At 48.0% G+C, this 15,481-nt stretch overlaps 1 long non-coding RNA gene across 1 annotated transcript; it reads left to right on the plus strand.

Moving 5' to 3' along the window:
- The first annotated feature begins 3,778 nt into the window (after positions 1 to 3,778).
- Positions 3,779 to 15,232, plus strand: LOC139259735 (uncharacterized). Its single transcript, XR_011592647.1, has 4 exons — positions 3,779 to 4,925; positions 9,042 to 9,255; positions 13,712 to 13,862; positions 14,096 to 15,232. It is a non-coding gene; the product is annotated as an uncharacterized lncRNA (long non-coding RNA).
- Positions 15,233 to 15,481: the final 249 nt, after the last annotated feature.

Below are 15,481 nucleotides of genomic sequence, written 5' to 3' on the forward strand. Positions count from 1 at the left end.
AGTCGAGAGAGATAAACTGTTCCCGTTGGCAGAAGTGTCGAGAACCAGAGGACACAGATTTAAGTTGATTGGCAAAAGAACCAAAAGAAAACTTTTTTACACAGCGAGTGGTTAGGATCTGGAATGCACTGCCTGAAAGGGTGGTGGAGGCAGGCTCAATCAAAAAGACTCCTTTCAAAAAGGAGTTGGATAAGTACCTGAAAGAAACATTTTTGCAGGGTTACGGGGAAAAGGTGTGGTAGTGGGACTTGCTGAAGTGCTCTTGCAGAGAGCCGGCACGGGCTTGATGGGCCAAATGGCCTTCTTCCGTGCTGTAACCGTTCTATGATTCTATGGTTACCTTTCCCACCATTTCCTGTTAAAATTCAGAAAATGTTGGAAATCTCAGCAGGTCAGGCAGCATCTTTGGAGAGAAAAACAGAGTTAACGAAGGGCCATTGACCTTCAATATTAACTCTGTTTTTACCTCCACAGATGCTGCCTGACCCGCTGAGATATCTAGCATCTTCTGTTTTTATTTCAGATTCCAGCATCAGCAGTATTTAGCTTTTGCATCCCTGTTAAAATTCTATCAGCCTGGTTAACATCATCATCATAGGCAGTCCCTTGAAATTGAGGAAGACTTGTTTCCACTCTAAAAGTGAGTAAAACAGTCAAATATGGGAATTACAATCTCTGTCACAGGTGGAACAGACAGTGGTTGAAGGAAAGGGTGGGTAGCGAGTCTGGTCTGCTGCATGCTCCTTCTGCTGTCTGCGCTTGATTTCTGCATGCTATCAGCGGCGAGATTCGAGGCACTCAACAGCCTCCCGGATGCTATTCCTCCACTTAGGGCGGTCTTGCGACAGGGATTCCCATGTGCCGGTAGAGATGTTGCACTTTATCAAGAGGCTTTGAGGGTGTCCTTGAAACATTTCCTCTTCCCACCTGGGGCTCGCTTGCCGTGTAGGAGTAGAGTGCTTGCTTTGGGAGTCTCGTGTTGGGCATGCGGACGATGTGGCCCGCCCAACGGAGCTGGTCGAGTGTGGCTTCGATGCTGGAGCTGTTGGCCTGAGCGAGAACACTGATGTTGGAGTGCCTATCCTCCTAATGGATTTGCAGGATCTTATCTGGTTAGCATCCCATCAACAGCAGTTGACCACCCTGGTCAAACTCAACATTGACTGTGACTACAACGCATCATCTCTCCTCATCCTTCTTTACCTTTCTATCGCTTTCAATGTCATTGATTCCAAACTCGGTTACATTTCTATTGGTCCCAATGTAACCAGTACATCTCCTCCTAAGGATTCTTCTCCCATTCCGGCATAGTCATCTTTCACATAAAAGGCACCAACCTCAGCCCCACCAGTTCTTTATGTATGCACTATCCCTCAGTTAGATCATTTGTATAAACTGGGATAGCTTCCATATGTGAACCAAATGATAAATAATGCAAAAGTAGTCTCCACTCTTCAGTCTTACTCCATGCATGCTGTTGTGTTTTATGGCTACCTGTTGGACATCAAGTTCTGGTACAGCCCAAACCTCCTCTAGTTCAACATCAGAAAGACTGAAGCCATTGTGTTCAGCTGCTGCTGCACATTTTGTGTCTCATGTGCATACTCCTTCCCCCTTCCCAGCTGCTTGCTCAGGCTGTTCCTGAAGTGTGGAGTCTGGTTGCCTAGTTCAGCCTGAGCTGAGGTTCAGAGCCCATATCTCTTCTGTCATTTAAGACTGCCTACTAACACCTTGGTAAAATTTCCTGCATAAGTCCCTTGCTCACCCCCACCATCCATGCCTTCATCACCTCTATGATTGATATCTTCCCTGCACATCAGCCACCTAATTTCCACCCTACGAACCCTCCTTTGTTGTTTGTGGGACCTTTGAGCAAATTAGCTGCCAATTTTATTGATTGTGAAATGCTTTGAGCCTTAGAACATGATAAGGCGCTAATTAAATGCAAGTTCATTCTGTCTTCTTTACATAAACTTCAGCTCAACCAAAGGGAACGATAGCATAGTGGTTATGTTACTGGACTAGTATGCGGAGCTTTGACATGGCTGGCAAGCGTGCCCCAGGTGGGCAAAGGAAATGCTTCAAGGACACCCTCAAAGCCTCCTTGACAAAGTGCAACATCCCCACCGACTCCTGGGAATCCCTGGTCCAAGACCTCCCAAAGTGGAGGAATAGAATCCGGGACGGCGCTGAACACCTCGAGTCTCATCGCCGAGAACAAGCAGAAACCAAGCGGAAGGAACGTGCATCACGACCACCCTTTCCTTCAACCACTGTCTACCCCACCTGTAACAGAGACTGTCGGTCCCGCATTGGACTCCTCAGTCATCTGAGAAGTCACTTTAGGGTGGAAGCAAGTCATCCTCGACTCCGAAGGACTGCCTATGGTGATGATGATGATGAGTAATCCAGAAGACTGGACCAATGATCAGGTGTTCAAATCCCAACACAGCAGCAGGGGAATTTAAATTCAGTTAATGAAATAAATCTGAATAAAAAGCTAGCATCAGTAATGGTGACCATGAAACTACTGGATTGTCGTAAGAACCTATCTGGTTCACTAATGTCCTTTAGGAAAGGAAATCTGCTGTCCTTACCTGGTCCAGCCTATAATTGACTCCAGACCCACAGCAATATGGTTAACTCTTAATTACCCTCTGAAATGGCGGAGCAGGCCACACAGTTGCCAAAAGGGTGACTCTCCACCACCTTCTCAAGAGCAATTAGGGATGGCCATTCAATGAATGAATAAAAAAAATAAGGCTTATACGAAGTCCCATACTTTCATCTTGGGCTCCCCAAACTCCACTGGTTGCACATCCCCAGTACATAAACTTTTAAATTCTCATTCTCAAATTATTTTAAGGCCTTTCTCCACCCTACTTCTACAATTTTCTCCAACCTTGCATCTTAGTATACATCCTTCGCTCTTGCTCCCTCCTCCTTTCACCTCACTGTTGGTGGAAGGTCATTGAACCACTACACTTTACAACACTCTTCCTAAACCCCTCTTGACAATTTCTCTTTTCACCTTCTAAACTCCCCTTAAAATCTACCCCTTCAACCATGACTTGTCATAAATTCTCTTCTACTTTCTGTTCCCGACCCCCTGGTCTCATGTAAGGCATCTTGAGACAATTGCTATGTAAATAGCATTATTGAAGTTTGTATTTATATTGCACCTAATCAGATTGAAATATCTCCAAATAAAATACTGCAGATGCTGGAAATCTGAAATAAAAACAGAAAATGCTGGAAATACTCAGCAGGTCAGGCAGCATCTATGGAGAGAGAAAAACACAGGTAACGTTTCGGGTTGATGACCTCTCGCTGATTTTAACGTCAGGTCCTCATTTCAATAACTCTTCGCAGACTCCCGTCTGACAGCTGGACAGATTTAGAAACATAGAAACATAGAAGCATAGAAAATAGGTGGAGGAGTAGGCCATTCGGCCCTTCGAGCCTGCACCACCATTCAATATGATCATGGCTGATCATGTAACTTCAGTACCCCATTTCTGCTTTCTCTTCATTCCCTTTGATCCCTTTAGTCGTAAAGGCCACATCTAACTCCCTTTTCAATATATCTAACGAACTGGCCTCAACAACTTTCTGTGGTAGAGAATTCCACAGGTTCACAACTCTCTGAGTGAAGAAGTTTTTCCTCATCTCGGTCCTAAATGATTTACCCCTTATCCTTAGACTGTGATCCCTGGTTCTGGACTTCCCCAATATCGGGAACATTCTTCCTGCATCTAACCTGTCCAATCCCGTCAGAATTTTATATGTTTCTATGAGATCCCCTCTCATTCTTCTAAATTCCAGTGAATATAAGCCTAGTCAGTCCAGACTTTCTTCATATGTCAGTCCTGCCATCCTAGGAATCAGTCTGATGAACCTTCGCTGCACTCCCTCATTTGCAAGAATGTCCTTCCTCAGATTAGGAGACCAAAACTGTACATGATATTCAAGGTGTGGCCTCACCAAGGCCCTGTACAACTGCAGTAAGATCTCCCTGCTCCTATACTTAAATCCTCTCGCTACGAAGGCCAACATGCCATTTGCCTTCTTCACCGCCTGCTGTACCTGCATGCCAACTTTCAATGACTGATGTACCATGACACCCAGGTCTCGTTGCACCTCCCCTAATCTGTCTCCGTTCAGATAATATTACAGTCTGGCCAGCAGGCAGGAGAAGAAATGTAGCAGCAGAGGCCCTGCAGGACAGTCCCTGACAGACAATGGAAGGAGAGGGGGGTGGAAACTCCTTGATGGGCCTGAGCGGAGCACACTTGCTCCTCCTGGCTCACAAGGAGTTCTAAAAAAGGAGCATATCATTGGACTCCTTTTGCCCAAAGCTGTTTTTTGGAACATTGCCAGAGTTTTTTTGGCATATTGCCAGAGTTACGCCCGTTTTTCTAGGCCAGAACTACTCCAAAAATAAATGTGTCATGTTTCCCCGCTCTATTTTCAAAATTTGCACCGTGCAGCCTGTCCTGTAGCCTTGGGGGAGGCGGGGGGGGGTGCGGTGGAGCCAACTGTCTGCTCCGAAAAAAACAATACCATCTCTTCTGCGCATCTGCATGGAAAAAATGTACAGCTCCTGATCTGCAATTGTCCATTTTTAAAGAGCCAGTTGCGTGTGAGAACTTTAATTCTCATTGGAAAAACCGGAGCTGCAATACAAGATGCAACGTGGCGCAAGGACCAATAATTTCTTACAGGATGAAGTGGAGGCACCAGTTTACTGTGATTGAGACCAGATGGCAGGAGTTGAACACCAGCACAGGTCACATAAAAGTTCTACCCAAAGAAATGAAGAAACACTGGAACCAACTTGCAGAAGATTACTGTGCAATGGTGACCACCTGAGGTCTGGAGGCCAGTGCAAAAAGAAGTGGCAGGACCTTGATCAAGAAGTTAATGTAAGTAATTGTCATGTATTCAACTATCATTGTAACCCATGTATAAGCTGACCTAAGTTGTACACCTTGAGAACATTGATCACAAGCGGGTGAATTTGTGGGAGACATTCCTAACCTGGACTTTCAGGTATAAAAGGGGAAGCTCCACCCACCTTCATACTTGAGGCCTTGGTAATAAAGATAACTGGTCACAGAGTGACCTTCTCTCAAGTATGGGCCTCATGTGGATTTATACTGTATAGTAAGGACATATCATTAGCGATGAGAAACTGGGATTTAAACCAAGCGAGCATGGCCACTAGCAGCACAGAAGAGAGGTACTGTGTTGGTGATGATTGGGACAACTTTATTGAGAGACTACAGCAAAGTTTTGTCACTAAGGAATGATTGGGACAGGATTCGGCCGACAAACGCAGGGCTCATCTCCTGACGGTTTGTGGATCCAGAACATACTCCCTGATGAAGAACCCTCTAATGCCAGAGAAGCCGGCGGACAAGACGTTTGAAGAGCTCAGTAAGTTGATTGGGGAACACCTTAAACCGGCGAGCAGCATGCACATGGCGAGACACCGGTTTTACACGCACTGGCAGTGAGAAGGGCAAAGCGTTCCTGACTTCGTGGCAGACTGGCGAGTCTATGTAAGTTCACAGATGCATGCAGAGCAGATATGCTGTGAGACTTTATTATTGAGGGCATCGGGCACACTGGGGTTTTCAGGAAACTGATTGAGATCAAAGATTTGACCTGAGAAGCGGCGGCTCTGATAACCCAGACATTTATCTCAGGGGAGGAAGAGACCAGAATGATGTATGACAAAAATCTTGGCTCAAATGCGGCAAACGACCAGGGAGTCAACATTGTTAATGCGGCACACAGTTCTCTAGGCAGACAAGGGCAATCAGATATGCCCCAGCATGCAGTCGAACCCAAAGGGGGAATTCAACAGAGGCAATGGCTAGCTGAACGGCGATTCATGCCATTACAATGGACAATGCGGCCAGTAATGGGGCCATCAATACCTGTTAATGGTGCGCTTAAGGACAGTTACAGAGACAGTCAGAGACGATCGACTGGTAATGGACTTTTTGTTTCCAACAACGGGGCCTCCAGCTCATGCTGGAGGTGTGGAGGCAAACACCCAGCCAGAGCTTGCAGGTATCAGCAATATACCTGCAGAAACTGCAACGTCAGCGGTCACTTAGCACGTATGTGCAGGAAGCCTGCAGCCAGGTTGATGTACGAGGAGGACGGGCCCGATGTAAGCCCTACGAGGCCAAATGAATACTGGGGGAAATCGCTGGAAACTGAAGTTCACCAAGTTCATGTGGAGCACATATACAGTTCATATACCAGGACGCCACCGATAATGATGAAAGTGTTTCTCAATGGCATCCCAGTATTAGTGGAGCTAGACACGGGGGCCAGCCAGTCCCTGAAGGGTATCAAACAGTTCGAAAGGTTGTGGGTGTCCAAGGCCAGGAGGCCAAAATTATTGCCGATTGACACACAGCTACAGACAGAAACAAAGGAGATCATTCCGGTGCTAGGCAGCGCCACGGTAGTCGTGACCCACACAGATTCGGAGAACAGGTTGCCACTCTGGATTATCCTGGGGGGTGGTCCCGCACTACTGGGGAGGAGTTGGCTTGCTGTCATGAACTGGAAATGGGGCGATGTCAATGCAATTTCTTCTGTGGAGCGAGTATCATGCTCACAGGTCCTGGACAAATTTGACTCATTATTTCAACCCGGCATCGGCACTTTCATGGGGGCCAAGGTAGTGATTCACATAAACCTGGATGCCAGGCCAGTATACCACAAGGCCAGAGCGGTGCCGTACGTGATGCAGGAAAAGATAGAAAGCGAATTGGACCGCCTGCTGAGGGAAGGCATCATCTCGCCAGTCGAATTCAGTGACTGGGCGAGCCCGATCGTGCCGGTGCTCAAGGCGGATATGTGGCGATGACAAGGCCACCTTCAATCGGGTGTCACTCCAAGACCAGTACCCGCTACTGAGAGCGGAGGACCTCTTTGCGACACTATCCGGTGAAAACTTTTTTCAAAATTGGACCTGACCTCAGCTTACATGAGGAGCTGGTGAGTGAGTCGAAGAAGCTGACCACCATCACGACACACAAGGGGTTGTTTGAGTATAACAGATGTCCATTCGGGATTCGTTCGGCCGCCGCGATCTTTCAGCGAAAAATGGAAAGCCTCCTCAAGTCGATTCCAAGGACGGTGGTTTTTCAAGACGACATCCTCATCACGGGTCGCAATACTGAAGAACACTTCCACAATCTGGAGGAGGTGCTACGCAGACTGGACCGGGTAGGGCTGCGACTGAAAAAGGCGAAGTGCATCTTCTTGGCTCCAGAGGTTGAATTCCTGGGGATGAGGGGAGCAGCAGACGGGATCAGGCCCACTGCGTCCAAAACAGAAGCGATCCAGAGAGCACCCAGCCCCGTAACACAACGGAGCTGCATTCGTTCCTGGGGCTCCTGAACTATTTTGGGAACTTTCTTCCCAAATTGAGCACGCTGTTAGAGCCGCTACACATGCTCCTATGCAAAGGTCGTGATTGGGTCTGGGGGGACAGCCAGGAGAGGGCTTTTGATACACCACACAACTTGTTATGCTCCAACAAACTGTTAACATTATATGACCTGTGTAAGAAACTAACGTGGGATGCATCGTCCTATGGGGTCGGGTGTGTGTTGCAGCATCTGAATGCCAATGGTCAGTTACAGCCGGTAGCTTATGCCTCCAGAAGTCTGGCCCAGGCAGAAAGGGGCTACGGGATGGTCGAAAAGGAAGTGCTTGCATGTGTATATGCAGTAAAAAAAATGCACCAGTACCTGTTTGGCAGGAAATTTGAGCTGGAGACAGATCACAAACCCCTAACGTCCGTTTTCGCCGACAACAAGGCCATAAATGCGAATGGATCAGCCCGCATACAGAGGTGGGCACTTACGTTAGCCGCCTATGACTACACAATTCGGCACAGACCGGGCACTAAAAACTGCGCCGATGCACTCAGCAGGCTCCCATTAGCCACCACTGAGGGGCAACTGAGCATAATGCTGAGATGGTCATGGCTGTTGAAGCTTTCGAAAGCGAAGGCTCACCTGTGACAGCCCGTCAGATTAAAGTCTGGACAAATAAAGACCCGCTACTGTCTTTAGTTAAGAAATGTGTCCTGAACGGGAACTGGGCAGCCGCGTACGGGGCAAGCCCTGAGGAATTTAAACCGTTTCATGGGCGCAAGGATGAACTCTCGATTCAGGCCGATTGCCTACTGTGGGGAAACTGAGTAGTCATGCCCCAGAGGAGCAGAGAGGTGTTTATCAAAGAACTTCACAATGAGCACCCGGACATTGTCATGATGAAGGCAATTGTCAGGTCACACGTTTGGTGGCCAGGGATAGATGCAGACCTGGAACTTTGTGTTCCCAGGTGCAACACGTGTGCTCAGCTGGGCAACGCACCCAGGGAAGCCCCCCTTAGCCCTTGCTCCTGGCCCGCCAAGCCATGGTCACGCATCCATGTGGACTGCGCAGGTCTTTTCATGGGAAAAATGTTTTTGGTTATAGTAGACGCCTACTCCAAATGGATTGAGTGTGCCATTTTAAATTCAAACACACCCCCTGCCACGGTACAAAGTCTACGGGCAATGTTCGTCGTCCATGGTCTACCGGATATCTTGGTCAGCGACGATGGCCGGTGCTTCACAAGCACTGAATTCCAGGACTTCATGGCAGGCAATGGAATCAACCATGTCAGAACGGCACCGTTCAAGCTGGCCTCAAACAACCAGGTGGAACGAGCAGTGCAGATAATCAAACAGGGGATGCTCAGAATTCAAGGCGGTTCGCTACAAAGCCACTTATCACGCCTCCTGTTGACCAATAGATCCCGACCACACTCGCCCACAGGGGTTCCACCCGCAGAGCTGCGAATGAAAAGGATGCTCAAAACCAGGTTATCCCTTATACACCCTACTATGAAAGAAATTGTTGAGAGCAGGCATCAATCACAATGTGACTATCATGACAGGAATGTGAGGGCGCAATGTATTGATGTCAATGACCCTGTTTTTGTTCTTAATTATGCTGCAGGGCGCAAACGGCTTGCAGGCACTGTGATTGCCAAAGAGGGGAATAGGGTTTGGTAGTTAAACTTACCAATGGACAAATCTGACGCAAACACGTGGATCAAACTAAAAGGAAGTTCAGCAACCGCATAGAAGAAACAGAGGAAGAACACGACGTAGAGTTTATTCCACCACAGGTGACCAAACACCGGAACTAAATGGAGGAGAGCCCAGTCACGGTGAGCAGTCCGGACATTTACAATGTGAGTCGATCTGGGGCCCTTCTTGCCCTGGTTGATCGTCTTGGTGTGAAAGCTGGTGTTGCTGAATCATTTGTTGGGCCCTCGCTGGGCTGCTGTGCAGTTGGCCTTGCTGGTCTGCCTGGTGTGTTGGGCCCTGCTGGGCTGCTGTGGATGATGGGTTCTGCTTCGTGGTCAACCGTGGTGCCAGTTGCCACTGGTATGTATGTTGGGGATCAAAAAAGGTAGGGTCCAAGGTGGGTTGCTCAGGATAGTCCGTGAATCTGAGTTTGATTTGGTCCAAGTGTTTCCGGTGAATGAGTCCATTTGAAAGTTTGACCCGAAACACCCTGCTCCCCTCTTTGGCCACAACAGTACCGGGAAGCCACTTGGGACCTTGTCCATAATTCAATACAAATACAGGATCATTGATTTCAATCTCACGTGACACATTTGCGCTATCATGGTGTGCACTTTGTTGAAGCCGCCTGCTCTCTACCTGTTCATGTAGGTGAGGGTGAACTAACGAGAGCCTTGTCTTAAGTGTTCTTTTCATGAGCAGTTCAGCAGGTGGGATCCCAGTGAGCGAGTGGGGTCTTGTGCAGTAGCTAAGCAGGACCCGGAATAGGTGAGTCCGCAGTGAGCCTTCAGTTACCCTCTTCAAGCCTTGCTTGATGGTTTGCACTGCTCTCTCTGCTTGACCATTGGACACTGGTTTAAACGGGGCAGATGTGACATGTTTGATCCCGTTACGGGTCATGAATTCTTTGAACTGGACACTGGTAAAACATGGCCCGTTTTCGCTCACCAGGACAGTGGGTAAGCTGTGAATGGCAAACATGGCCCACAAGCTTGCAGTAGTGGCAGCGCACAGGCTAGCCGACATTATCTCACATTCAATCCACTTGGAATGCGCGTCTACAACCACAAGGAACATTTTACCCAAGAACGGGCCTGCATAGTCGATGTGTACCCGAGACCACGGTTTGGACGGCCAAGATCATAAACATTGCGGCGCCTCCCTGGGTACATTGCTTAACTGAGAGCATATGTTACATCTGTGACTGCAGGACTCTAAGTCCGCATCGATACCGGGCCACCACACGTGGGATCTGGCTATCGCTTTCATCATTACGATGCCTGGGTGGGTACTGTGGAGGTCATTGATGAAGGTGTCTCTGCCCTTCTTAGGGACCACTACTCGATTGCCCCACAGAAGGCAGTCTGCTTATATAGACATTTCACCTTTGCGCCGCTGGAACAGCTTTATTTCTTCCTGCATTTCCACTGGGACACTGGACCAGCTCCTGTGAAGCACAAGGCTTTGGACAATAGATAATAAGGGGTCCAGGCTTGTCCAGGTTTTGATCTGCCGGGCAGTGACAGGTGATTGCTCACTCTCAAATGCTTCCATAACCATGGCTAGATCTGTGGGCTGCGCCATTTCCACCCCCGTGGTGGGCAATGGCAGCCTACTGAGAGCATCAGCACAGTTTTCTGTGCCTGGCCTGTGGCGGATGGCATAGTTGTATGCGGACAACATGTGCGCTCATCTCTGGATGTGGGCCGATGCGTTGGTATTTATCCCTTTACTCTCGGAAAACAGGGATATAAGTGGCTTATGGTCAGTTTCCAATTTGAATTTTAGCCCAAACAGGTATTGATGCATTTTCTTTATCCCATAGACACATGCTAATGCTGCTTTCTCAATCATGCTGTAAGCTCTCTCAGCTTTCGACAGACTCCTGGATCCATAAGCAACCAGTTGCAGTTTCCCAAAATCATTAGCTTGTTGCAATACACACCCGACACCATATGATGACGGCATCATATGCTCGTACCAAATGCTTACATGGATCATACAACACAAGCAATTTGTTTGAGCCGAACAATTTTCTCGCTTTTACAAAGGCATTTTCTTGGTTTTTGCCCCAAACCCATTCATCCCCTTTTCGTAGTAAGATGTGCAGTTGTTCTAGCAGTGTGCTGAGACCCGGTAAGAAGTTACCAAAGTAGTTCAGGAGTCCCAGAAAGGACCGCAGCTCCGTCACGTTCTGTGGCCTCGGTGCGTTCTCGATTGCCTGCGTCTTCACGTTGGTGGGCCTGATGCCATCCGCTGCAATTCTCCTTCCCAAGAGTTCCACTTCAGGTGCCAAGAAAACGCACTTCGAGCATTTTAACCTGAGCCCCACGTGGTTGAGTCGACTAAGAACCTCCTCCAGGTTCTGCAGATGCTCGACTGTGTTCCGACCTGTGACCAAGATGTCGTCCTGGAAGATCACGGTGTGGGGGACCGACATCAATAAGCTTTCCTTGTTTCTCTGGAATATCGCCGCCGCTGATCAGATTCCAAGCGGGCATCTGTTATAAACAAAAAGACCTTTGCGCGTGTTGATGCAGCTGAGGGCCTTCGATGATTCCTCCAGTTCCTGCATCATGTAGGCTGAAGTCAGATCCAGCTTCGTGAACGTCTTTCCTCCCACCAGCATTGCAAAGAGGTCATCGACCTTTGGTCGTGGGTATTGGTCCTGCAGGGAGAAACGATTGATAGTTACTTTGTAATCGCAACTGATTCTGATGGTGCCGTCTCCCTTGAGGACAGGGAAGATAGGACTGGCCCAGTCGTTGAACTCAATCGGTGAAATGATGTCCTCTCTTTGCAGCCGGTCTAGCTCGATCTCTACCCTTTCACTCATCATGTACGGTACTACTCTCGCCTTGTGATGGATGGGTCACGCCCCCTGAATTAGGTGGATCTGCACTTTTGCTCCTTGAAATTTCCCGATGCCTGGTTCGAACAGCGAAGGAAATTTGTTTAAGACCTGGGCACGCGAAGTGTCGTCAGTGGGCGATAGCGCTCGGAAGTCGTCCCAATTCCAGCAAATCTTTCCCAGCCAGCTCCTGCCAAGCAGCTTGGGACCATCGCCCGGTAGCACCCAGAATGGTAGCTTGTGCACCGCTCCATCATAGGAGACCTTTACGATAGCACTGCCGATTACAGGAATCAGTTCTTTTGTGTAAGTTCTTAGGTTCGTGCGAACTGAAATTAAGACTGGCCTTGAGGCCTTGTTGCACCACAACCTTTCGAAAGTCTTTTTGCCCATGATGGACTGGCTTGCCCCTGTGTTCAGCTTCCATTGACATCGGGAGTCCATTTAGTTCAACATTCAGCATTATCGGGGGACAATTCTGGTGAATGTGTGCACCCCATGTAACTCTGCCTCCTCGGTCTGAGGCTCTGGTTCATCGTGATCCTCCATAGATCTGTCCTCCTCTGCAACATGGTGGTTTGCAGCTTTAACAGGATTTGCAGCTCGCCTACACACTTGTTGGAGGTGTCCCATTGTTCCACAGCCCTTGCAAACGTACCCTTTGAATCGGCATGAATGGAAATGATGATCACCCCTGCAGTGCCAACAAGATGCTAATGGCCTTGCATTCATCACCCTTGATGTTGGACCCTGAGACATCTGCAGACGTGCAGCTGCAGGTATGTGTGACTTGCTCTGTACGTTACGATTCGAAAACAACGTCACTTTGTTCACAATACTTGCAGCAGAACTTGTGTGCTGAGAGATTTGCTTCATATTATCACTGGTGGCAATGAACGCCTGGGCTATCGCTATGGCCTTACTCAAGTTTGGGGTCTCTACAGTCAAAAGTTTGCGAAGTATGGTTTCGTGGCCAATGCCAAGTACGAAAAAGTCTCTGAGCATGTGCTCCAAATGTCGTTCAAATTCGCAATGTTCTGCAAGGCGTCTTAGCTCAGTGACATAACTCACCACTTCCTGGCCTTCAGACCTTTTGGAGGTGTAGAACCGGTACCTTGTCATCAGAACGTTTTCCTTCGGGTTCAAATGCTCTCGGACCAGTGTGCACAAATCGTTGTTCAATTTTTCCATGGGTTTTGCTGGAGTGAGCAGATTCTTCATGAGGCCATACGTTGGTGCTCCACAGACGGTGAAGAGAATCACCCTTCGTTTGGCAGCATTCTCTCCCCATCTAGCTCGTTGGCCACGACATATTGGTCGAGTCGCTCCACAAAAGTTTCACAATCATTTCCCTCCGAAAATTTCTCCAGGATGCCCACTGTTCTCTACATCTTTGGGTTTGCTATTTGTATCTCATCGCCAGTTGTTATGTATGGAGAAAGAGTCAGACTGAACATTGTGAGCTGAAAGTAAAGTGTGACCTTGGTTTTTTATTGAAGGCCTCCAGAGTGTCTCTCCAACCTGTGAGGCCTCCTTAAATATCTTTGCTCCCAAGGGATTATGGGATCACTTGGGACTCCAGGGGATGAGCCCTCTGGTGGCTGTACAGAGTAAATACAAGTTTGCATATATAACAGTAGTATTTTCATTTATTCACTTAAATTGAAATTGTAAATGTGACCATCTGTATGTCCTACCCAGCAGAAAGACACCCTCTCTAAAAAGTTATATTTTCATCTTTGCAGAGGAAAGTGGCAAACAACAAAAGAGAGAGAACTCGAACAGAGGAGGCCCGCCAAATCTGCACCCACTAACATTCTTGGAAGAGAGGATCGCTGTTTTGATGGGTCCTGCCTGGAGAAAAGCAACCACCACTGCACACACTTGAAGGAGAGAGTAAGTCCTGCAAATTCCACAGTCTGGCTTTCCTAAATTTTAAGTACTGCGCGGGCTAGCCATGCTTTGATTCATGGGGATGTCACCGTCAGCTACGCTTCGGTTGATGCAATGTGCTATCATTCATTGTGGTCCTTCAAGGCAGCCTGCTGCCTGTGCTGTGTGAGTCTACTCATGACACCCTGCCCCTTCCTCTGCTGCTGACCATTTTTCTGTTCTATTATATTTTGCAGAACTTGAGACCAATCCTGACGATGCAGAAGATTCAGGCAAAGATGAGCCTGAAGAGGAGAAAACTTCCAATCCCACCTTCCAGACCAAGAGCATAGTGATGAGGGGAAGGGGGAGGGGATGGATTAAGTTCCCACTGTTGTACTCACTTTAGAGGAGGTGCAGGTGCCATCCATTGAGTTGCTAGCCCCTTCCCTGAGTAGTGATTTGAGTGTTGATGGGACATTCCATGGGTTCCCACCGTCCGAGGCTGGGGATTCCAGTGGGTGCAACGAGCCACACCCAGCGCCTCACCATCCCAGGCTGCAGGTCCCAGTTGGCTGCTGCGAGCCACACCCAGGGTGAGGAGGGGAAGGAGAGCTCGACCGCACTCTCCTGAGGTGCAGGATCTAACAGATGTGGTTCAGGTAATGGCAATGGGTGCGGAGAGCATTGACCTTATGCGATCACTCCTGGACACCATCAGTGGGGTGGGTGATGAGGTATCGGGCCTGTCGGGAGAAGTAACAACACTCTCATGAGAAATGGGAATGCTGTCCAGGAACATGAGGGAGGTAATATCTCAGTCAGCAGAAAGAATGTCGGTGCACATGAGGGAGGTAATGTCGCAGGCAGCTGATGCGCTGTCAGTGAACATGAGGGAGGGAATGTCACAGGTAGATCAAACACTCTCAATGAACATGAGGGAGGGCATGTTGGAGGTAGTTTAGATACTCTCAGGGCATGTGAGGGAGGGAATTTTGAAGTTCGCTGCTGCAATAAGGGAACACGCCCACACCGCGTACTCATTCACAGAATCAACTGCCATTCCCACTCCAATCCCCAGACCAACCCCAAGCCGGGCCTTCCACATAACTGCCTGCAACCCTGCCCGCCCCCTCCCCCCCATCAAGAAGTACGCATTACCTGAGATGTTTGAAAGAATAAGCTTGGTACCAACCAGAGAAATGCTGCATCATTGTTTGCGAGCAGGGGCGGAGCCACCAAGATCAAGTGCAGTGGCTGGTCTTAGAATACGTTGGAGGAGAGATGGGTGCAGCCTTTCTTTGCTGTTGTTGCTTTTATTATTATTGTTGTTACTGTTGTAATTTCTCAAATTAAAAGTTTTTTTGTAAGTTATGTAAATTTATAAGTTTAAAAGTTAGTAAGTGATCTTAAAGATTTTAAGTGATCTTAGAGTTTTTAAGTGATCTTAAAGTTTGTAAGTGATCTTAAGTGAAAACTTTAAAGTTTGATACAAGAATATGTTTATTAAAGTTAAGCTAAGTACAAACAAATATTTGTTAAACTTTTGAATAAAATATATTTTAACTTATGATTGAATAATTTCCATAATTTACATAAAAACATAGACACATAGAAAATAGGTGCAGGAGTAGGCCATTCGG

The sequence above is a fragment of the Pristiophorus japonicus genome, chromosome 3, assembly GCF_044704955.1.
Source record: "Pristiophorus japonicus isolate sPriJap1 chromosome 3, sPriJap1.hap1, whole genome shotgun sequence".
Taxonomy (NCBI): domain Eukaryota; kingdom Metazoa; phylum Chordata; class Chondrichthyes; family Pristiophoridae; genus Pristiophorus; species Pristiophorus japonicus.